The 24509-nt window shown below is 40.4% G+C and overlaps 1 protein-coding gene across 1 annotated transcript in view; it reads left to right on the top strand.

The window, feature by feature from the left end:
• Positions 1-24509, top strand: part of LOC140736913 (uncharacterized) — a 62066-nt gene that overhangs the window by 411 nt on the left and 37146 nt on the right. The window lies entirely within an intron of this gene.

Below are 24509 nucleotides of genomic sequence, written 5' to 3'. Positions count from 1 at the left end.
CCGAGTGCAACTTTCCAAGAAATGCATTTTCAATCTGCGGCAGGGCTTCTGAGTTATAGCTGGGGCAGGTTCCCCCCCCCCCCCCCCCCCCATCTGTTTCGTGGGTACGACTGGATTGTTTGCTTCATCTTTAACGGTACACTTAGTATATTTTCAAATCCGTGTTGTAAGGATTCAGATTGAGCCGTGTAGACATTTTATGATGCCCTCCAGAAATCTTTCTGATCGAATTTTTTACACGGGATGTTTCGAAATATGTCTTTGGGAACAGTCATTGCGTTTGTTTTATTGATTGGGAAGTTGAAGTGATTGCGACCTTCCACTAGCTGAAAGTGAACTCCATAAATAAGCAGTTGTCGCCGTTTTGCTAGAGGAGTGTCAGTTCGCATCGCACATATAAACTTTCTTTTGGAAGGGCTGATGGATATCCTGATCACTGCAGTTCCGGACACTTTATAAAGTGTAAACCCCCACGTTTGGCTTCATTGGTGTTCCATGGGCCTTTGCTCTTTAAGATCAGGGAAAGTTTCATTTTCCATATTAAAATCCGTTATCTCAGTGTATCGGTCCCTGAGATGGCAAGGGTAAGCTGCTTAAAATAGTTTTAAAACCAACATGGGAAAAATGCAACTCGCATTGCATTCCCGGGAAATTTAGGAGGAGCTTTACAGACTAAGTGCATTTGCTGCTGTTAGAGCAATCATAACATTGCAGCCACGTTCGATATCCATGGCCACTTAATCGACTTAATGTTGCAAAAAAATACGGACATCAAAGATGCTGGAAATCTGAAATTAAAAAAACGCAGTTGAAAAGATTCAGTGGGTCAGTCAGTATCTATGCAGAAACAGGGTACTGACAAAGGGTCTTTGACCTGAACCCTTTATCTCTGTTTCCATAGATACTACCTGACCTGCTGAAAGTTTCCAGCATTTTCTGTTTAAGATTGGATAGGATTCTGTTAAGACATGAATACATAATTCAGACTGACATTTAATGGTTACTGCCTACAACCATCTGATCTAGAAGTGAGAGTGTACCAGTACTGCAGATACTCAATCTTGTAGGAAAAGAGCAGCAAGTAATTTTGGGAATGGCTCCACAAGACATAGGAGCAGAATTAGGCCATTTGGCCCTTCAAGCCTGCTCTGCCATTTAATCCTTTTTCCCCCTCCTCAGCCTTACTCCCCAGCTTTCTCCCTGTAACTTTTCTATCGTGTCCAGTCAAGAACCTATCAAGCTCTGCCTTAAATACGCACAACAATCTGGCCTCCATGGCTGCACGTGGCAACAAATTCCTCAAATTTACCACCCTCTGGCTAAAGAAATTTCTCTGAATCTTTGTTTAAATGGATGCCTCTCTATCATGAGGCTGTGCCCTCTTGTCCTAGACTTTCTCACCATGGGAAACATCCTTTCCACATCTACTCTGTCTAGACCTTTCAACATTCAAAATCTTTCAATGAGATCCCCCCTCATCCTAAATTCCAGTGAGTGCAGGCCCAGAGTGGTCAAATGTTTCCAATGAATCATCTTTGTGAACCTCCTTGAACCCTCTACAATACCAGCACATCTTTTCTAATGTAAGCAGCCCAAAATTGTTCAGAATACTCAAGGTGAGACCTCACCAGTGCCTTCTAAAGCCTCAGCATCACTTCCCTGCTCTTGTATTCTAGACCTCTTGAAATGAATGCTAACATTGCATTTGCCTTCCTCCCCACCAATTCTACCTGCAAGTTAACCTTTAGAGTGCTCTGGACAACTCCCAAGTCACTTTGCATCTCAAATTTTTGGATTTTCTCCCCGTTTAGAAAATAGTCTGCACATTTATTTCCACTACCAAAGTGCATGACCATGCATTTTCCTGTATTGTATTTCATTTGCCACTTTCTTGCCCATTCTCCTAATCTACTGCAGCTGCCTTGTGTTCTCAACACTACCTGACCCTCCACCAATCTTCATATCATCTGCAAACTTGGCAACAAAGCCTCTACTCCATCATTGATAGAGAGCATAAAAAGAAGTGGTCTCAACACTGCGGAACACCACTGCAGCCAAATAGAAAAGGATCCTTTTATTCCCATTCACTGCCTCCTACCAGTCAGCCAATGTTCTAACCATGCCAGTAACTTCCCTGTAATACCATATGCTCTTAACTTGGCAATCAGCCTCATGTGTGGTACCTTGTCAAAGGCCTTTGAAAAGAGTGGACATTAGAAACCAAAAGGAAGCAATCATTTTGTCAATTGTGGACTTTGAGCTTTGAATTGGCAACCAGAGGTAGAGGAACAGATATATAGGCAAACAATGCAAACATTATAGGTTTATCATTGTCGGGGATTTAGTTACACCAAAAGTAGTTAAGATTGCTTTAGTATGACAGGCCTAGAGTGAGTAGAATTTTTAAAATGTGTCTGGGGAAGCTTTTTGAGCCAGGACATGCATAGACCTGCTGGTAGGTGCCGGGATGCCATGCCTCATGCAAATGATATTAATAAATGTAGGAAAACAAGCAGGAATCGCCTGTCTGTGCTTACAAGAGTGCGCCAACACGTGAGCAGATCTAGCGCAACCAAAACAATGCGCAACAGATTGGTATGGTGGCCCAGGAAATTTGAAATTACAGTTGCGTGGAAAATTTGAAATCAGTGCCGGATTATTGAAGGAACTGGATTACAGGTAGTCGGATTAGTGAAGGTCGACTGTATGGATGTCGAGTCTCCCTAACTTGAGAACTATGTAATTACAAACAAGGAAAAGTAGCACAGACTCTTTGGTGGATTTCAGTCAGAATTGTGTATGTTATCACTGACTTATGATATGAAACCTATTGTTCAGCTTCCTCAAAAAATGCAGACCTAAAAATTTATGAAGAAAGTATATATTTTTTAAAATGAAGTAATATTCACGGACAGTTCAGCAATCTGATGGTGGAAGGAAAATCGCTGTTTCTGGATTAGTTATATGAGGAGAGTTATGCAAGCGTACTCAGAAAACAAGTGTCAATCTTATTGAAGCATACAAATATTCTAGACTAGTGATTAAAGGAGTTGAAGTAAGAATTGCAAGTCCAGGTATAATCATGAATCTTTATAAAACTGCACACTTACAATTGGACTAATTTTGCAATTCATACTGCAGGACGGATGTTGAAGCAATACTCAGTGCAGATCAATAACAGTGCTATCCTGCAGGAGGAAACAAAAAAATATGATGAAATATTCCAAATGTGAGGCTGTTACTGTTGCAACAGAAGTTTGAGGTGTTTTGAAGGGTGTGTTTAAAGTTTATGCAGAAGTAACATGGCAAAAAGAAACAGACATTTCCTGTGATTAGGCTGAAGTAAGGGAAGTTGAATCTATGTACCTTAGCAGTTAGTGAGTAAACTGTGTCAGAGCTTTATACAGGTTATTGAAACTAAACAGATATAGAAATGGTAGAGGCAGAGGAATGAGATTACTACTCACAGTAAGGAGAAAAACCAGCACTAACAGTTTTTCTCTTTTTCCTTAGATTTTGCCTCCAAGTTAAAAGTTGGAGGAATTTCTGGTGGAAATGCCTAATTCAGTTTTTTAGGCAGGCATTTCATTGGACACCTAGTACATAAGCAGCAGTTTAGTTATGCAAAGGAGAGTCAGTTATGGTATTTATGGAAATGTTGACACACGCTAGTCCTGGTTTTTGTATACATTGAGTGATGGGCCTAATTAATGATTCCTAAACATCCCTGGAGAAGGTCTCTCCCATCTGCCCTTCCCACTGGGCCTTGCTAGCCAGTTCTCTCAGAACACTAAACCACAAGCTACATGCCAGACCCATCCAGCCCCATATTTGATGGTAGAATTTCAAATGAGACCAAAGCTGAAAAGTAGTTGTGGCTTGGGTAGGTGCTGCTGAAACTGTGCCTTGCTCGTATCTATCTTATTAGCCTTAAATCAAACCAGCTCACTGCTGGAAATGATCAAGAGCGCTTGTGATCAAAAGCAAAGTATGTGGTGGTGGAAAAAGATGAAATCATTCCATATAGGCTATGTTCCATCAATTCATCCATTGTCAGAGGAGTTCAAAGCAAAAATGTAGCTACTTATCACCACAAAGTTGAGCAGTTTTTCAAGAAGCCACATTGTACCACAGGTTCTTGGCACAATATTTGCTTTTGAGATTTAAATGCAGTGACTGGAGTGTTTAAAAGTAGAACTACAAAAAAAAGTTGAAGATTTTATCATTTTCATGGTCTGTCAAACAATTAATATTGCTATCGATGGAATAATGGCCAAAAATTGGTCATTTGCTTGAATGAATCCAAATTCTTCACTCACATGTGACTGGGGCCTTGCAGGGAGGAAAAACACAAGGTGTTGAGAAACCAAAAATTTAGATGTTTTGAAGTTTGTCAGGTGTGAGCAGAAGACAACAAAGGCCATAGTTGCAGTGATCATATGGGCTCCTTTTGTGATATAGTTTCTAATGATTTTCTTTGTAACTGAAGCATTGACCATTGTCACGGGGAGAAACATGAGCAACCAGTTTAACATGTATTATTCAAAATAATCAATTGATGTGAATTTGCTTGATGGGAACCATGCATATTCGAACCTGAACCCTGATGCTTCTTATTTGTTCAAAGCAAGCATTTATTGTTCATCCATAATTGGTCCCCGAACCAGTTTGAAATGCGCTATTTCAGTTATATCGATCCTCTGTTCAGTTTCACTATTAACTTGTTTGCTCATTAACTAAAATACTCCTTAGTTTTAAAGTAAGTCAAAGAGCATCATGACAATTAGGTACATATGAGTTGGCTTATTGTTTTATGGACATGAATTTTGATGAGACAGTTCAATATATTTTTCAATATAATTCAATATTGACATTATATTGACAGTTCAATATAATGTTTTGACTGGTCTTCCAAAAATTGGCTATTGGACGTGTGTATTAAATGGAAAATATCAGAGAAAAATGCCTGAGGTGTCATCTGTGGTATTCTGCAAAAGTTTATTGAAATAAATTCTATCCATTCTACTTTGGATTTGTTAAGTAGGAGAAATTAAACTAGAATGCTAGGTAGTTATTATGAATTAATGGCCGCACACTGAAATTTAATGCTGTTGTGTACTTACAAAGTTAATAGGTGATTTCCTCCTGATAGAATTCTCTTGAAACAAATATAACAAACTTTTCTTGCATTTTAAATGATTCTTTATAGATGGAAAGAATATCTAAAAATATGTTGAACTGAAATCTCTCCCATCTCTCCATAAGCTATCGGAGAAGAATTGGGCCATTTGGCCATTCGAGTGTGCTCCGCAGTTTCATCATGGTTGATCCAATTTTCCTCTCAGCCCCAATCTCCTGCCTTCTCCCCATAACCCTTCATGCTCTGACCAGTCAAGAATCTATCAACCTCTGCCTTAAATAAATACATACAGACTTGGCCTTCACAGCTGTCTTGATGATGAATTCCACAAATTCAGTACTCTCTGGCTAAAGAAATTCCTCCTCACCTCCATTCTAAAAAAAAATTAAAAAATGCCCCTCTATTCTGAGGGTCATCCTGTGGTCTAAAACTCTCCCACCATAGGAAACATCCACACTATCAAGGTCTTTTACCATTTGAAAAGTATCAATGAGGTCACCCCTCATTCTTATGAATTCCAGTGACTATAAACCCAGAGCCATCAAACGCTCTCCATATAACAAGCCATTCAATCTTGAAATCATTTTTGTGAACCTCTTTGAGCCCTCTCCAGTTTCAACATATCTAAGATAATGGGCCCAAACCTGCTCACACTACTCCGTGTGGTCTCACCAGTGTTTTATGAAGTCTCAACATTACATCCTTGCTTTTATATTCCAGTCCTCTTGAAATGAATGTTAACATTGCATTTGTCTTCCTCACCACAGACTCTATCTGCAAATTAACCTTTAGGGAATCCTGCACAAGGACTCCCAAGTCCCTTTGCACCTCAGTTTTTTTTTTGGATTTTTCCCTCCCTTTAAAAAATAGTCAACTCTTTCATTTCTTCTACCAAAGTGCATGACCATACACTAGTCGACACTATTCCATCTGCCATTTCTTTGCCCTTTCTCCTAATCTGTGTAAGTCTTTCTGTAGCGTCTCTACTTCCTCAAAACTACCTGCTTCGCCACCTATCTTCATATCGTCTGCAAATTTTGCAACAAAGCCATCAATTCCTTCATCCAAATCATTAACATATAGCATAAAAAGAATTGGCCCCAGTTCAGACCACTTGTGCAGCCAACCAGAAAAAGCTCCCTTTATTCCCATTCTTTGCCTCCTGCCGATCAGCCGATGCTTTATCCATGCTAGAATCTTTCCTGTAATACCATGGGCTTGTAGCTTGTTAAGCAGCCTCATGTGTGGCACCTTGTCAAAAGCCTTCTGAAAATCCACATACAAAAAATCAACTGAACCTCCTTTGTCTATTCTTGTTATTTCTTCCAAGAATTCCAACAGAATACCTTTCCCGTCAAGGTCCCCATTCAGCAAGTGGTAAGTAACAGTACCTATAAAAAGTATTCACCTCCCTTGGAAGTTTTCATGTTTTGTAACATTGAATCACAATGGATTTAATTTGCTTTTTTTTGACATCAATCAACAGAAAAAGATTCTTGTGTATCCATTGAAAATAAATATCTACAAAATGATCTAAATTGATTACAAACATAAAACACAATAATTGATTGCAGCAGTATTCACCCCGTTTAATATGTCACACCAACTCATCACTAGTGCAACCAGTTGGTTCTAGAAGTCACTTAATTAGTTAAATAGAGATCACCTGTGTGCAATCGAGGTGTTTCAATTGATTGTAGTAAAAATACACCTGTATCTGGAAGGTCTAACTCCTGGTGAGTCAGTATGATGGCAAAGACTACACCATGAAGACAAAAGAACATGAAGCCACTCCATGAAAAGGTTATTGAAAAGCGCAAGTCAGGAGACAGATACAAGAAATTTCCAAGTCACTGAATATCCCTTGGAGTACAGTTAAGTCAATCATCAAGAAATAGAATGAATATGGCACAGCTGTAAATCTGCCCAAAACAGACCATCCTCAAAAACTGAGTGACTGTGCAAGAAGGAGACGAATGAGGGAGGTCACCAAGAGGCCAATGACAACTCTGGAGGAGTTATGAGCTTCAGTGGCTGAGATGGGAGAAACTGCACGTATGACAACTGTTGCCTGGGTGCTTCCCCAGTTGCAGCTTTATGGGAGAGTGGCAAAGAGAAAGCCACTGTTTTGGGTAGGGGGGGGGATCTCTCACGAAATCTTAGCTAGAGTTTGCTAGAAGGCATCTGGGAGACTCCGAAGTCAGCTGGAAGAAGGTTCTATGGACTGATGAAACCAAAATTCAGCTTTTTGTCCATCAGACTAAATGCTATGTTTGGCATAAGCCAAACAGCGCACATCATCAAAACCCACACAGTCCTTACCGTGAAGCATGGTGGTGACTGCATTATGCTGTGGGGATGCTTCACTGCAGCAGGCCCTGGAAGGCTTGTGAATGTAGAGAGTAAAATGAATACAGGGAAATCCTGGAGGAAAACCTGATGCAGTCTGCAAGAGAACTGCTACTTGGGAGAAGATTTGTTTTCCAGCAAGACAGTGACCCCAAGCATAGCCAAGAATCAGAATCAGGTTTATTATCACTGGCATGTGACGTGAAATTTGTTAACTTAGCAGCAGCAGTTCAATGCAATACATAATATAGAGGGGAAAAAAAAGTAATAAATCTTATTCAGTAAACTTTATACTGTATACATATATTGAATAGATTAAAATCATGCAAAAAAACAGAAATACTATATATTTTTAAAAAATGAGGTAGTGTCCAAGGGTTCAATGTCCATTTTAGGAATCGGATGGCAGAGGGGAAGAAGCAATTCCTGAATTGCTGAGTTTGTGCCTTCAGGCTTCTGTATCTCCTACCTGATGGTAACAGTGAGAAAAGGGCATGCCCTGTGTGGTGAAGGTCCTTAATATTGGATGTTGCCTTTCTGAGACATCGCTCCCTGAAGATGTCCTGGGTACTTTGTAGGCTAGTGCCCAAGATGGAGCTGACTAGATTTACAACCTTCTGCAGCTTCTTTCAGCCCTGTGTAGTAGCCCCTCAACCCCCCCCCCCCCCCCATACCAGACAGTGATGCAGCCTGTCAGAATACTATCAACGGTACATCTATCGATGTTTTTGAGTGTATTTGTTGACATACCAAATCTCTTCAAACTCCTAATGAAGTATAGTCGCTGTCTTGCCTTCATAATGACTACATCAATATGTTGGGACCAGGTTAGATCCTCAGAGATCTTGACACTGAGGAACTTGAAGCTGCTCACTCTCTCCACTTCTGATCCCTCTATGAGGATTGGTATGTGTTCCTTTGTCTTACTCTTCCGGCAGTCCACAATCAGCTCTTTCATATTACTGACATTGAGTGCCAGATTGTTGCTGCGGCACTACTCCACTAGTTGGTATATCTCACTTCTGTACACCACCTCAGATTCTACCAACAATGGTTATATCGTCAGCAAATTTATAGCTGGTATATGAGCCACGCAGTCATGGGTATATAGAGAGTCGAGTAGTGGAATAAGCACACACCCCTGAGGTGTGCCAGTGTTGATCATCAGTGAGGAAGATATGTTATCGCCAATCCGTACAGATTATGGTCTTCTGGTTAGGAAGTCGAGGATCCAGTTGCAAAGGGAGGTACAGAGGCCCAAGGCCCAGATTCTGCAATTACTCAATCAGGATTGTGGGAATAATGGTATTAAATGCTGAGCTATAGTTGATGAACAGCATCTTGACATGGGTGTTTGTGTTGTCTAGGTAGTCTAAAGCCATGTGGAGAGCCATTGAGATTGCATCTGTTGTTGACCTATTGTGGCGATAGGCAAATTGCAATGAGTCCATGTCCTTGCTGAGGCAGGAGTTCAGTCTAGTCATGACCAACCTCTCAAAGCTTTTCATCACTAGATGTGAGTGCTACCAGGCAATAGTCATTAAGGCAGCTCATGTTATTCTTCTTAGGCACTGGTATAATTGTTGCCTTTAAGTACACAGACTTAAAAACAATAGTTATTGTCCTGGAGTGGCCAAGTCAGAGTCCAGACCTCAATCCAATTGAGAATTTGTGGCAGGAGTTGAGAAGAGCTGTTCACTCATGATTCCCAAGCAATCTGATAAGAGTTTGAGCCGCTCTGTAAAAAAGAAAGCGGAAATATTGCAGTGCCCAGATGTTCAAAGTCGATTGAGACCTATCCACGTAGACTCGCGGTTGTAATTGCTGCCAAGGATGCATCTACTAAATACTGACTTGAAGCAGGTGAGTAACTATGCAATTAATTATTTTGTGTTTAATAATTGTAGTAAATGTAGCCCAATTTGTAGAAATTTGTTTTCAGCTGTGACATAAGTCTTTCCTGTTGATCAGTGTCAAAAAAGCCAAGTTAAGTCTACTGTGATTCAATGTTGTAAAACAATAAAACATGAAAACTTACAAGGGGGCAGCTTGAATTCTTTTTATGGGCGTCGTAGATAACCATCTGAAGGTCGCGGCCAGTGGCATCTATGAGTAAGGAAATTGGAGAAGAATCCACAATGAAACTTGCTCTTTTAACCGTTTCATTTCACAAATATTTGTTGTCTTATTTTTGGTTTGAGATCAGGATCACTAGATATTTGCAAGCATATTCTCACAGTTTATCAATCTGCTGTAGTCATTAATTGTATTGTCTTAGAGATGTGACAAATTTCTTCACTTCTGTCAGACTGAGGTTTTAGTCCAAAAATTGGAGATGTAGGCTGGAACTTCACTGAAAGAATGCTGAAAGTACTCTCTCTGAGATGAGACGTTCATTTGAGGTTTCCGTCTGCCACCTCAAGTGAACTGAAAACAAAATCTTGGGCTTGTTTGAGAAAGGACATTGGATTTATCCATAGTATCATAACCTCTTTAATCAAAAGCAGATTATTTAATTGTTAACACATTCTTTTTAGTGGAGCCTATGTGCAGGTTGCCTGCTGTTTTATCTATATTTCAACCAATGAGTACTTTACAAGTGTTGTAAAGCATTTGGATAACCTGAATTTGTGAAGGGTATATGAATGCCTGTTTTTTTTTAGGGCAGACACTACTGAGTTAAAAGTACTGGATACATGCACTTTATTTTCAGTTATAATCCAAGTAACTAAGGGTCTTTGTGTCTTGTAGTAAAATTGCAGACCCAAATTCAACAGGCAAAACTGAGTTAGTTTGTTTTTTTTCTGGGAAGGAGAAAAATGTCTAGCCCATTTTCTAAGACTGTCCTAAAAATCTACTTGGTAAAACACTTCCCTTTAACATCTCAAGTTCACGTTCAAGTTACTGGCTGTACGTAAATACAACCAAATGAAACAACATTCCTCCAGACTACCAGACACCCAGAAAACATCTATCACACACAGCACATAAAACGAAGTATTACCACAAATAAGTTAATAAAATAAAATTCAGAATGTGTGTCGTGTGCAGCACAAGTAAACAGTACAGTAAATAGCTTGCTGTCTCAGTGGTGGTGAAGTATTCATTAGTCTCACAGCCTGACGGAAGAAGCTGTTGCCTATTCTGACAGTCCTAGTTCTAATCTCCTGTACCTCCTTCCTGACAATAGTGGGTCAAAGATATTTTGGGATGGGTGGTAGAGCCCCTTCATAAATGGGATGAGAGAGAGACCCACGCTGATTTGCTCAGCAGATTTTAATATCCTTTGGTTTTGCGGTCTGTTGCTTTAATGCTTCCATAGCACACGATGTGGCCAGACAGGACACTCAATGGTGTGCCTGTAGAAAGTCATTAGAATGGGGGAAGAGAGCCTTGCACGCCTTAGTCTCCTTAGAAAATGTAAACATTGCTATACCTTATTGACTAATGAGGGGCTGTTGTGGGTCCTTGTTGATCGTCAGTTAAGTGGTGGTAGTCTCCGTTGATCATGGTCGACCATGGGAACTGCGCCTCTGGTAGTCACTGAGAGTGGCTTTGCCAGGGCAGAGTTGATATGGAGATCCGTCTATTGTCCATGCAGTGGGACCCCCCCCCCCCCCATTCTGATGACAGGTCCAAAGGAACTGCGAAAGTCGATACAGTTTGGTGCCAGCAGCGTCACAGGAGTTGTGTCTTTGCTGGGTACAGCAGTCAGCCGCCTTCAGGACTCTCGACTCCAGATTTCTCCTCGGGGTTTACTCCCAAAGCCTTTCCCGTGAGCAGGTATAGCCGCAAGGCAGCAGAGGTTTGAAATCGGAGTTTACCCTCCCCTAGATGAGCTACCATCCGTGGTTAACGAGTCCCATCTGCCCAGAGTGACTGGTTTTAAGGCGCCAGTGTCCCACCTTTGCCCCTTCTCCTGTCAGTGAGAACAGCTCAGCCGGGCATAAGACCTATGCCACACGTGAAGGCCGGGAGTTGGACTTGGTTGTCAGAGGCTGTTTGAGATGCACGCCATGAAGAGCATTTGTTTAGCAGTGGGAGCTCATCCCCACTACCACCCTTCAGCTATGACTACCCTTGGAGCCGATTGTCAGTTAAGTGCACACTAAGGAACTTTGGGCTCTTCACTCTCTCCATGACACAGCCATTGATGTGCAGTGGACAGCTCTTGACCTGCTCTTTTGTAAGGTCCACAGTCATCTCTATTGTTCACATTGAGGTAGTATCAATATTTGTCTGAATGCTCTTTGCTGAAGTGGCTTGAAATGTTTTATTTTGTTGAAGGAACAATATAAATGCAAGTTGTAACAGTTTACAGAATCAATGACTGCCTTTTTTGCAAAATGATTCATGAATCAGTGGCTTATTTAGGAATGTTGCTGAGATTAATATTGATCTAATATACATCGATGTGTTTGGGTTTTCTAATGCTATCCTCTAAGCCGGGGTTCCCAACCTTTTTAATGTTGTGGACCCTTACCATTAACCAACGTGTCTATGGACCCTTGCTTTAAGCTGTGAAGTGGAGATCGGTATCTTTAACTAAACACAAGTTTGTTTATTCACTAAATCTCTAAAGTATTACACAAGTTGCTGGAAGAACTCTGAATCTAGCAGCGTCATTGGGAGGAAGGAAATAGTCGAAAGTTTTAGGTTGAAACCCTTTTGGCCCGAAACTACGACAATTTCTCTCCTGTTGACGCTACTGAGTTTCTAACAGCAGATTGTGTGTTGCTCCAGATCAAGCATTAACCTTATTCACCACACAGATTTACATGCATTAGGAATTTGCTGTGGTGTGTTGCGACTTGCAACAAAAAACAATATTCTACAATCATAAAGAGTTTTATAAAAATAAAGTTTGATGCTAAAGTACAGATATGGAATAAATACATAAATACCAGCATGGATTTTATAAACTTGTTATAAAAAGTGGTTTACAGTGCAGTGACTGAGGTGATGCAGGAGGGTGGGGTAAGGCTAATAAGAATGGTTGATGAGATGAACTGCCTGGGGAAGCAACTTTTCAGATGCAGGTTCCAGCATTTGCAGCCTCTCGTGTTTCAGAATTACTATATTTGACATAATCATCAGCCTCTTCAGTGTCACTTTATTTATTTAGTAACAGCAACGGTAACAGGCTGAACAAGGCCGTGCTGCTCAGTTACATCCATGTGACCAATTAACCGAGTAACTGTGACGTTTGTAGAAAGTGGGAGGAAACTGGAGCACATAGAGGAAACACACATGGTTACAAGGAGGGTGTAGAAACTCCTTACCGACACTGGCAGAATTGAACCCAGGTTGTTGGCATTATAATAAGAGTTACTCTAATCACTACACTGCCAGGCTCTCTTGTTGCATACTATTACAATGATTTGCAAAGAGAGCATTGCTGAAGAATAGACTATTGATATTTCTGCCCATCTGCTCCTGAGGTAACCTGTGTCCTGTGAATCATCACCTTACTTTGTCTTCATGGCTGTCCTTGACAGCTACTGGTAAATACCAGCCTTTCTCATACAAGGTGAAGAGTTGTGTTGTACATACTTATCTGGTAATACAGTGTTAATGGACATCAGACTCATTTAGGCCACCAAATTAAAGTAATCAGGTTAGAATAGAACGTTGCTATTCAGCTACTTGAGTTGGTAGTAGTCCAGGAGACTGACAGGATGAAGGCTTGTCCAGACGCTAGCTTCCTTTTGGCCCCTATTGAAAAAGAATCCCAACTCCTTAAAGTAACTCATTGAATCAACATCATATAGGCAGGAAGCCTGTCCATTGGTCCACTGTTTATTAGTTAGATCTGTTTAAGTCTAATTTGTCGTTTGACTTTTGTGGTCCTGAATAATGCATTAATTAAATTGCCTCACTTAAGCACTCTCTAGTCATTATTTTATAAGTCATGATCAAATAAACCCTCCTACTAGTCTCTAATACATAAAAGCCGAGTTCTTTTAACTCAAATGTGGTTTTAAACATGTGTTTCATCTTCTAGTCCTCTGAATCTTTTCCAGATCTTCTGATTCCACTTGTTAGATTTTTGTAGGCTTTGGAAAATGGAAGAATAAAGATTTTGGTGTGCCTGAAGTTGGTCTGCAAACTACATTTAGGCATGCTGTAATCTTTTCAGGAGCATAAATCCAATACAACAGGTTTTACGTATTTAAGGAATTTCTAAAATTAAATAAAACCTGCAGATCCTAGAAATCTAAAAAGTAACTGAAATTTTGGGGAAATACTCAGCAGGTCAGGCAGCATCTGTGGAAAGAGAAGCAGTAACATTCAGGTTCATTGCTCTCACGTGTTAGGAGAAATCAAAAAGCAGATTATCTAAACAGAGTTTGCATATGAGTGGACTACAAAATATCAAAGTGTTCTTCTGTATGAAGCAAAAACATCAGCATGTAGATGCAGCAAGTAAAAGGCAAATGATATACAGGTGGCCCCCGTTTTTCGAACGCTCCCTTACAACAGCTCGCTTTTACGAAAGACCTGCATTAGTACCTGATTACGCTAACCAAAGAGGATTTTCGCTTTTACAAAAAAAAAGACGCCCGCTTTATACGTGTGTTTACCCCGAGAAAGACTACAATGACTGTGAAACCTTGTGCGGGCAGTTGTTTGCGTATGTGTGTACGTGCGCACACACGTGTGTAAGTGCCGAATTTTTCTCTCTCCAAATCGATTTTGGCACGCTGTCTTCCCGATTTTGATAAGTGAAACTACACCGTACATACAATATTTCTACTTCATATAGGGTGTATATTTATCATATCATTCCTGCTTTTACTATATGTTAGTGTTATTTTAGGTTATATGTGTTATTTGGTTTGATTTGGTAGGTTATTTTTTGGGTCTGGGAACGTTCAAAAATTTTACCCATATAAGTTAATGGTAATTACTTCTTCGCTTTACGACATTTCGGCTTACAAACGCTTTCATAGGAATGCTCTACCTTCGGATTGCGGGGGAAACCTGTATTGGTCTTTTTATTTGCTGTAGGCTGGAGTTTCAAAATGAGTAAGTATTGTTACAATTGTATAGGGCATTGGGGCTGAATCAGTGTACAGTTTTTGCTGCTGTTACTTAAAGAAGCAGTGTGGAAGACATTCATTGGGATAATTTCTGGGATGACAGGTTGGTCCTGTCACCAAAAACTTCAAAAAAAATAAAAAAAAATTAGATCTGTCGTCTTGGGAGTTTAGAAGAATAAAGGTGATCTGAAATATTCAAGGTCTTAAGGGGTCATGAGATGATAGATGTTAAAATGTTTTCAGAAGCAGAAGTCTTAAATTGAGCATTTGAGTTTCAATATATGGGAGCAATGATTTAAAACAGAAGTGTGCGTTATTTTTATTCTCTGAGAATGGTGAATCTGTTTAATTTTCTATCCAAGGAGTTTGTAGAGACTTGATCACTGGAGGTTTCTGAAGAGAAAATTGATTAAGTGAAGAAAGATTGGAGAATTGAGGACCATGTGAAAATGCCACAAAGATACAGACAGAAAGACATACTTTATTGATCCCGAGGGAAATTGGGTTTCGTTACAGCCACACCAACCAAGAATAAAGAAATATAGTAATATAAAACCATAAATAATTAAATAATAAGTTAATCATGCCAAGTGGAAATAAGTCCGGGACCAGCCTATTGGCACAGGGTGTCTGACCCTCCGAGGGAGGAGTTGTAAAGTTTGATGGCCACAGGGAGGAATGACTTCCTATGATACTCAGTGTTACATCTTGGTGGAATGAGTCTCTGGCTGAATGTACTCCTGTGCCTAACCAGTACATTATGGAGTGGATGTGAGTCATTGTCCAAGATGGCATGCAACTTGGACAGCATCCTCTTTTCAGACACCACCGTCAGAGAGTCCAGTTCCAACCCCACAACATCACTGGCCTTACGAATAAGTTTGTTGATTCTGTTGGTGTCTGCTACCCTCAGCCTGCTGCCCCAGCACACAACAGCAAACATGATAGCACTGGCCGCCACAGCCTCGTAGAACATCAGCATCGTCCAGCAGATGTCAAAGGACCTCAGTCTCCTCAGCAAACTTTGACCCTTCTTGTAGACAGCCTCTGTGTTCTTTGACCAGTCCAGTTTATTGTCCATTCGTATCCTTAGGTATTTGTAATCCTCCACCATGTCCACACTGACCCCTTGGATGGAAACAGGGGTCATGGAAATCAGGGAATTGAGGCTTAGGACAGATGAGACATGATTTTTTTAAAAAAATAGTTGGGCAGGTTTCCGGGGCGTGGTGAACCCCTGTTGCTTTAATTATCCTGTGTGTAGGGTGTTGTCTTGGGTTAATAAACGAGCAGAGCACTGGAAGGGACTACATGTATGGAGAAAAAGCTGACAGTTTCTCTATTGCATTTCTAGCTTCATTGATTTTAAAATTAAAATTTTACTTTAGTTTAATCTAAAACTTCTATCACAACATTGTTATTAGATTAGGAAGTATGCTTTCCCCCATGATCACGTGGGTTTCCTCTTGGTGCTTCTGTCTCCTCCCATGTTCCAAAGGTGTACATGTTTGTAGGTTAATTGGTAACGGGTGTATGGGGCATTGTGGACTCATTGGTCGGAAGGGCCTGTTGCTGCTGATGTATGTAGAGATGGGGTATTGAAGTTCAAATCTAGGTTGTATACAGCTTCCTGGTGGTGGTGGTGGTGGTCTGAGGGTGAGAGCGTGCATTTGGGGGGCACTATCAAGAGAAGTCTTGGAAATTAGGTGCATTTATCATAAACACAGTGGGTGCTGCAACTCACGAATGTTTAATGTTTCAAGCAGGATTGTACTGCACTTAGATGGGCTGAAGCTGTACATATTGAAGCAAATGGAATCCTGATCTATACCCTAAGTAATGGAAAGGCTTTGGGAGATTGGAACTGCTCACTTGCCTTAACATGCCCAGTTTCTGACCTGGACTTGGAGCTACAGTATTTATGACTGGTCCATTTAAGCTTTCGGTTTGTGCTCTTGCTGCAGTATCCCTGTTCTTACTCGGTTAGATCCTTTGTCTTCATCTCTCTGACCAAAATATGCAGATTGGCATTGGCTTACATTTGTCATGCTTTGCTTGTATTCTTATCCAGCTAGCTGTCTTGTAGTTTGGTTATTGCCAACAAACACAGAAAATATCTCCTATGTTGACAGAACGCAGCATTAAATAATCAGTGGTAAGATTCACTAGACTTGCAGAGCAAGGAAAGGAAAGTTGTCTGGTTCTAATTCATAAGTTTTGCTGTGTGTGAGTCAAGCCATCTATTATGGTTAAGTGTATTTTTCTTGTAACTGAAAGGCAGTTTTATCTTTTTAAAAACCCAAGTGTGTGCAAGACAAACTGCATATTCTTCCCTTGTCATAAATGTCTTTTGGAGGCCAGCATGGAAAATCCTTTTGGGGAGGGGAAAGAAGCTTTAAAATTGGTGCCGCATTTGTTGCTGTTTGATAGTGTGAGTACTCTGTAGACATATTATGAATCATTGCCTGTGCTCCTCATGTGAGAGGATTACAGTAATTAGTTTCAATTAAAGATTTTGTGAATGTTGTTCAATTAAGCCTCATCTAGAGACTTTTTGTTTTGCCACAAACACATATTGAGCTTCCTCCTGCCTTCTTTAGATGTAACCAGTATTTAGTCTATTCAGAAAGAACAGGAGAGATAACAAGCAGTAATAAAGGCCTGAATTATTGAACGGTCTGCAATATTGAAGGTTGTGTGAAAGAGTCTGCTATTTATATTGTGGAAGTGAAGCTAATCCTTTAAAACAGTACTTGTTAGTAACATGTTGTTGAGTGCTACAATCCTAATGAGTGTTGCTTGAGGGCTATTGCTTGGTACACTCTGTACCACTAAACTATTGGACATAGTCTAACTATAGTAGCAATTATCCTGTACGTAATGACCTTTCTTCTGTCGTTTATGTAATCTGCGGAGCTATTTGTTGATTATTCCAGTTTGTTTTCCACCACATCCTACCCCCACCCCCCCCCCCCAAATCCTACTTGATAATAAAGCATGCCACGCAAGACCGTAATAATGTGGACAATATTCACATTGCCCCAAACATCCAGTACTTCATAAGAGAAGATGTGGCAAGACGCAGGGAGTAGTGGCGTAAGAAGGGATTCTCCATTGGCATGTCATTTATAGACAGATAGCTACATTAGTGACGAAAGGAAGTTAATGTCACAGTAGCATTACAAGTGCACAGATACGCAACTATTAGAAGAAAAGCAAGAGAAAAAAGCTGCCTCAAACAGCCTAACAGGAGGGGGTCATCATTTCCTCAGTGACAGGTTGACTCATTATACAGCCGAGGGGGAGAATAACTTCATATAGCGCTCTTTGGAGCAATGCAGTTGTCTTAGTCTGTTGCTAAAAGTCCTCCTCTCTTGCATGCAGAGGGTAAGAAACGTTGTGCAGAACTGCCAGCATTTTCCATCAGGTCTATTGTTCTAACACAGCCGCTGGTGTGTCCAGTTTTGCAATTTTAGTAGTGAAAGCTCGTGTGCAACATTACGTGAGCCATAGTGACTTGGGAATTGCTGTATCCTGGACACTTAACAATTGCCAGTCAAATTGTGCTTTTGTGTGTCGTATTCTCTTATGTGGTATGGGAGGTGCTATCCTCTCCTTTAATGAATATTTCTAATGGCTGGCAGGAAAGGAAATGGCAACATGCAGTAATTGTAGGGAGTGAATGAGGCATGATTCAAGCCCGCTCCCTTCCTCACCCCACCATGTGAAAATGCTTTCTCCTTTTAGATGGGCATTGCTTGCTAACAATTATTTATACTTCCAGCGGTGGGTTCCATTTGTAGCTTGTGCCATATACAAGTCAAGTAAGAGATTTTTATAAGAAGAGTCAATGGTGCGGAACCACAGAAAACCCCTCACTCCTAATGTTAACACTTAGGTCATAATGAACAGAATTAAACAAAAATGTTATGAACTCAGTTTGTTTTTATTGAATTACCGGCTTCTTTTGTAACATGTAGATGTATTCTATATGGTTTGCTAATTAAAAACCAATATGGGCAATAATTTTAAACCCATCGGCATTATTCAAGTTCACTGCTTGTGCTGCTATGTGATCAATGACTCCAATTCTGGATTGTGATTTAAGGAATTGACAGTCGGACAGTAAAACCAAAATCATTGATTTCCACTCCACTTCATAGTAATAAGCCTAAAATATGTTGGTTTACAGAATGGTAGAGTGCAGCGCAGGTCCCCTTTCAATAGATTCAATGACTTGCAGGACAGTTCAGGATCTTTATTATCACTGCTTGATGATTTGTTCAATTAAAGCATGTCCCTGGAATAAAATTTAACCTGGAATTTTGTCAAATTGCACAGACTCCCAGATGAGTACAAAACTTGTATGTGCCTTTCAGAATAAAAGGTAACAGGTGCAGGTATTGAGGCCTTGGTTTTCACGAGATATTGAGGCCTTGGTTATGAAAAAAAGGTGCTTTGGAGGTGTAGGCAAGTAGGAACAAATTGGGTGCTGATGGAGTACAAGAAATGCAAGAACACACTTAAGAAACCAGGAAGGCTTAAAAAAGGCATGAAGTTGCTTTAATAGAAAAGGTGAAGGAGAATCCCAAGGGATTCTACAAGTATGATAAGAGCAAAAGGATTGCTAGGGACCAAACTGGTCCTCTGGAAGATCAGAGCGGTAATCCATGTGTGGAGCCAAAACAGACGGGGCAGTTCTTAAATGCATTCTTTGCATCGGTATTTACTCGGCAGATGGATACAGAGTCTATGGAAGTGAGGCAGAGCATCATCAACTTCATAGACCCTGTACACAATACAGAAGAGGAGGTGTTTGCTTCCCTGAAGCAAATCGGGGTGGATAAATCCTCTAGGCCTGACAGGCTGTTCCCTTGGACCCTATAGGATGCAAGTGCAGAAGTTGCTGGGTCCCTAGTAGTGATACCATTTAATATGGTTAACTGGATCAGCAAGTTTGTGGGATGACGCCAAGATTGGGGATGTAGTGGACAATGAGGAAGGCTATCATGGGTTGCAGAGGGACTTGCATCAGCTGGAAAAATGGCAGTTGGAATTTAATGCAGACAAGTGCAAGGTTTTGCATTTCGGTAGGCCCAACCAGGGTAGGTCTTACACAATGAACAGCAGGGCACTGAGGAGTGTGGTAGAACAAAGGGATTTTGGAATACAGGTACATTATTCGTTGAAAGTGGCATTGCAGGTAGATGGGGTTGTGAAGAAAACTTTTGGCCCATTGGTCTTGATAAATCAATGTATTGAGTACAGGAGATGGGATGTTATGTTGAAGTTGTATAAGTCGTTGGTGAAGCCTAATTTGGAGTATTGTGTGCAGTTTTGGTCACCTGTCTACAGGAAAGATGTAAGTAAGGTTGTAATAGTACAGAGAAAATTTACAAGGATATTGCCAGGTCTGGAGGATCTGAATTATAAGGAAAGATTGAATAGGTCAGGACTGTATTCTTTAGAATGTAGAGGATTTGGAGGAGATGTGGTAGATGTATACAAAATTATGAGGTTATAGATGGGGAAAATGCAAACAAGCTTTTTCCACTGAGGTTGGGTTGGACTACAACCAGAGGTCATGGGTTAGGAGTGAAAGATGAGAAGTTTAAGGAAAACATGAAGGGAAACTTCACTCAGAGGGTGGTGAGAGTGTGGAATGAGCTGCCAGCACAAGTGGTGCATGCGAGCTTGATTATAATGTTTAAGAGAGGTTTGGCTAAGCACATGGATAGTAAGGATATGGAGGGCTATGGTCCTGTGCAGATCATTGGGAATAAGCAGTTTAAATGGTTTTTGGGATGGACTAGATGGGCCAAAGGGCCTGTTTTCATGCTGTACTTTTCTATAATACGGCCAGTGGCAGTGATCTCCACTGTCCTCTTGTTCACAGGTGCTGTCTTGTAGCTGAGTGTCATAAGCCTTGAGAAACAATTTAATTGTTCTTTATGTTTAGCATACATTTATGTTTAGGAGGAGGAGCAACACCTTATTCTGTCTGGGTAACTTCCAACCTGAGGGCATCAATATTGATTTTTCCTAATAGTAAATAAATTCCACCCCCCATTCCCAACTGTGACTTTTTACCTCTTCTCACCTGCCTATTATTTCCCCCTGTGCCCCCTCCTGCTTCTCTTTCTCCCGTGGTCCTCTCTTCTCTCTTATCAGATTCCTTCTTCTCTGGTCTTTGACCTTTCCCACCCAACCTGGCTTCACCTATCACCTTCCAGCTAGCCTCCTTCCCTGAGATTTTTATTCTGGCATCTACCCCCTTCCTTCTCAGTCCTGTTGAAGGGTCTTGACCTGAAATGTTGACTATTCATTTCCATAGATGTTCTCTGACCTGCTGAGTTCCTCCAGCATTTTGTGTGTGTTTGAAATCTTTGGTATTTGTTTTGGAGCATTTTATTTTAGCTTTCCTTAAAGGAGCTGTGATGGCCACCTTCCCAGACTCTCATTCTACCATCATGCACTTGTTTGAAATGTTCCTCATCAAATTATTTGCATACGCTTGGATATGTTCCAAGATTTATAAGGCATTTGATTTTGAAACACCCTCTTTAAAAGAATCTTTGCTTGTCCACTTCAGTGAATCATTGACTGGCTTCAACGTGTTTTATCTTTGAAAACCCACGCCAAACCCACACCCATACCTTTTCTATTTTTCTAAGTTGCAGCAAGACAATCTTGGGATATGGCCAGAAATTATTTCCTGGTTCCAATTGTTTCTGATCTCGGTGGCTCAGCAGTCACTTCCAAAGTGCTAAATAGGCTCTTCAGCCCAGTTTGTCCATGCTGATGGGTGCCTTTCTACACAAATCCCATTTTGCAGTGTTTGACTAGATCCCTCCATTCATTTCCTGTCCATGGACTTATCCTGTTTTTTTTTAAATGCTGTGTTGTACATACTCTCATCACCACTTCTAGCAACTAGTACGTATCCATCATCTCTGTGTGGAAATCTTGCCTTGCCATTTTCCTTGACGTGCCTCCTTTCTCTCCTAAAACCTAAGTCTTCTAGCTTTTGATTAGCCTACCCCTGGGGGGGTGGGGGGGGGGGCTAATAAAGGTTGTGGCTATCTGTACTATCACTGCCTCTAAATTTTATAAACCTTAAAGTTGCCCCTCGGCCTCCTGCAATCCATTGAGAGTAAACCAAGCCTATCCAATCTCTCCTTGTGCAAGTAAAGCCCTTAAAATTGTGTGGCATGATACGGGTCTAGAGTCACAGAAAGGCACCATGGCAAGAATGGCAGGTTTACTTCACTCTATGGCATTAACACATCAATGAACTCTGGCAGTTCAGGATCATCATCATTGATGCAGCTTGGTTGGAACATAAAATTGACCAGCTGCCATTATGAGATTTGAACTTGTCTTTGAACCAATTGTCCAGGCCCCTGAATGTTAATCCGGGACATTAGCCAGTGTGTTACTGGATCCCTTTCATGAGGTTATGGAGCAAAAGAGCAACGTGTCCATGGGGAAGAATAAGATACTTCAATCCACTACCAGTGTTAGAGGTGTCATCAAAATCCTGCAAATCTTGAAGTCTAAAATAAAAACAAAATGTTGGAAACAATCAGAGCAAACAAATTAGTTTCAAACTGCAGTTGGGGGGGGGGGGGGTTATTAATAGGACAAAGAACGTTTTGTTTGTTCCTCACACACTTGAGTTTAATTATCTTGGACTTGGTTACCCTGTTGTTTTATATGATAACTGTTTGTATTTTTTCCTGCTGGGTCTACTTGTCAATATTTATTCTCCAAAACCAATAGAAATTCTGAACTGCTTGGACATTCCCCTGTGTTGGAATAGAAGGCTGCTCTGCCCTGAAGGAAAGGGAGCTGTCCTATGTAAATATTTCAACTTGCTAAGGGAGTCGAGGGAAGGAATATAGGAATTACCTTGGGACAAAACTTCTTGGAGAGAGAATGAAAGAAGAGATGAGCTACAGGCATTCTTCCAATCTCATCAAAGGCATTGGCAGGAGCCTTTGTTCCTGAGATCCACTCCTTTTCCAGATGGTGAATAATTCTGTCTGAGGCTGCTTTCCATCCATAGATGAAAGTATTCAAAGTGAACAATAACTACTGCTGCCAACTGCACCTATAATAGAGTAATTAGCTAGCAGGAGACTGGGCTGTTCATGTAAGCAACGTTCAAGGGGAGATTGGCATCCTGTTTTTCTTCCTTCCTGTTAAGACAGTTGTCTTGAATTTTGCCTGCAGTACTGATGTTTTCTTTTACTCACTTTTTTTCTCCTTCATTTTTATTCCCTTTCCATTCCTTCCAGTATTTTATTTGTATACACAAGGGTATATATCCCATTTCCTCACAGCACTGGAGATCTGGAGCGGATAGAAAGGACTCTCATGCTATAGATCAGCCTTTGCAATGTTACCGTAGGACTATAAGATACTTGCCTTAACTTCTCCTTTGGCGAACTATCGGATGTGGTTGGCTGTTTCAAGTGGTGTCGTGAATAATTTAGAATTTAGAAGTTGATTGGGGAACTAGGATTATTGGTCCAAATTATTGGTAATGTCAAGAGTTAAGTGTAGTGTATAAACAAGTTCATTCAGTTTTCTTATTTAACTGATAAAATACCTTTTATATGAAGGAAGGTAATTTTTTTTTGTGTTCACCATATTTGGGTTTACTAAGGGTTCGCAATGTTTCCTTAGCCTTTGTACACATCAGTAGATACATGGAGAATTTAGTTCCAATGGACAACAAATTGTGGTCAATCCAACATTCAAAAAACTTGGCAGTATTGCTGGAAATAATTAAGGTGACATGATTTACATTTTTACTTTAACCAAGGTTGTGTATAGTATACATTCTGTGATAATAAATGTACTTTGAAATCATTCAAATTAGGCAAGGTAGAAGCCAGCAACTACTTGGAAAACAAAATAAATCCTGGAATAAAAAGTTGGTGTGAGCGGTTAGGGCCACAAAATACTTTATTGTCATTGCTATTGTCTCTAGGCAGAGATCTGTCATTATTTCCTCATGTATGACTCCAGAAGGGCACATGATTGACTCTAAACTCCCCTCTGTAATGACCAGCAAGTCACTTAGTTCAGGGGGCAAGTCATGATGGGTGTTAAATGCTGCCCTTGTCAGTAATGTTGTGCGATAAACATTTTCCCACATTTTACATCATCTGCTTCCTTGCTGTTTGGATCTCTATGCTCCCACTTGTGTAATGTTCCTTTGAAGCACCTCAGGATATTTTGTATATCGAAAACACTTCAAGATACAAATTGGTTTATTTTAACCTTGATGAAAGGCACAAATTTCTGTTTTTGATGTCTTTCATGTTAATGCTAAATTCCCCTTGAAATGGCTCAGGTTAAATTTGCTTGTTTAAATAGTTATGGATATAACTGAAAATATACAGCTGAATTCTGGTATGTCAAGAATGTCACAGCAGGGTTTGGAATAGGCCAGAGATGGGAAAAAAATATCCCTTGGTCTAAGGACAGGATCAATAATGTCTCATTTTTAAAATAAACTTCAAGTTAAAACCAGATTAAAAGCTCAAATGCTAAATAATAACCATATGGAAACTTTTAACTCTTTTTTGTAAATGTATTTGCTCTTACTGATTTAGTAGTTGACGCTAATCATATTAGGCAGGAACATAATTTTGTGCATCTGTTTGTTTCTGTTCTTGCTGGTTTCTGCCTTGCCTAATTTAGATTATTTCCCCTCTTTTCATGTGGAGATTAAAGCTATTTGTTGCACTGACCTCGTCTCTTTTTTTTTAACTACTTCAATCCCTGCGTGAAACCAGCAGCTGTCAAACTGCTTCAGGTTTTAAAACGTTGGCTGTGCTTATTGTCTTGTTCTTATTCTCCAGCTGCCAATCGGTGAGGGGGAGGGGGATTTTTTTAAAACATAACTTGAAACTTGCATCCTACCCTCTGCACCACTTACTTTCCCCTCTTTATCCTGGCTAACT

This window comes from Hemitrygon akajei, chromosome 12 (assembly GCF_048418815.1).
Source record: "Hemitrygon akajei chromosome 12, sHemAka1.3, whole genome shotgun sequence".
Classification (NCBI taxonomy): domain Eukaryota; kingdom Metazoa; phylum Chordata; class Chondrichthyes; order Myliobatiformes; family Dasyatidae; genus Hemitrygon; species Hemitrygon akajei.
The sequence above is the reverse complement of the archived record's forward strand: the minus strand, read 5'-3'. Positions and strand labels throughout refer to the sequence as shown.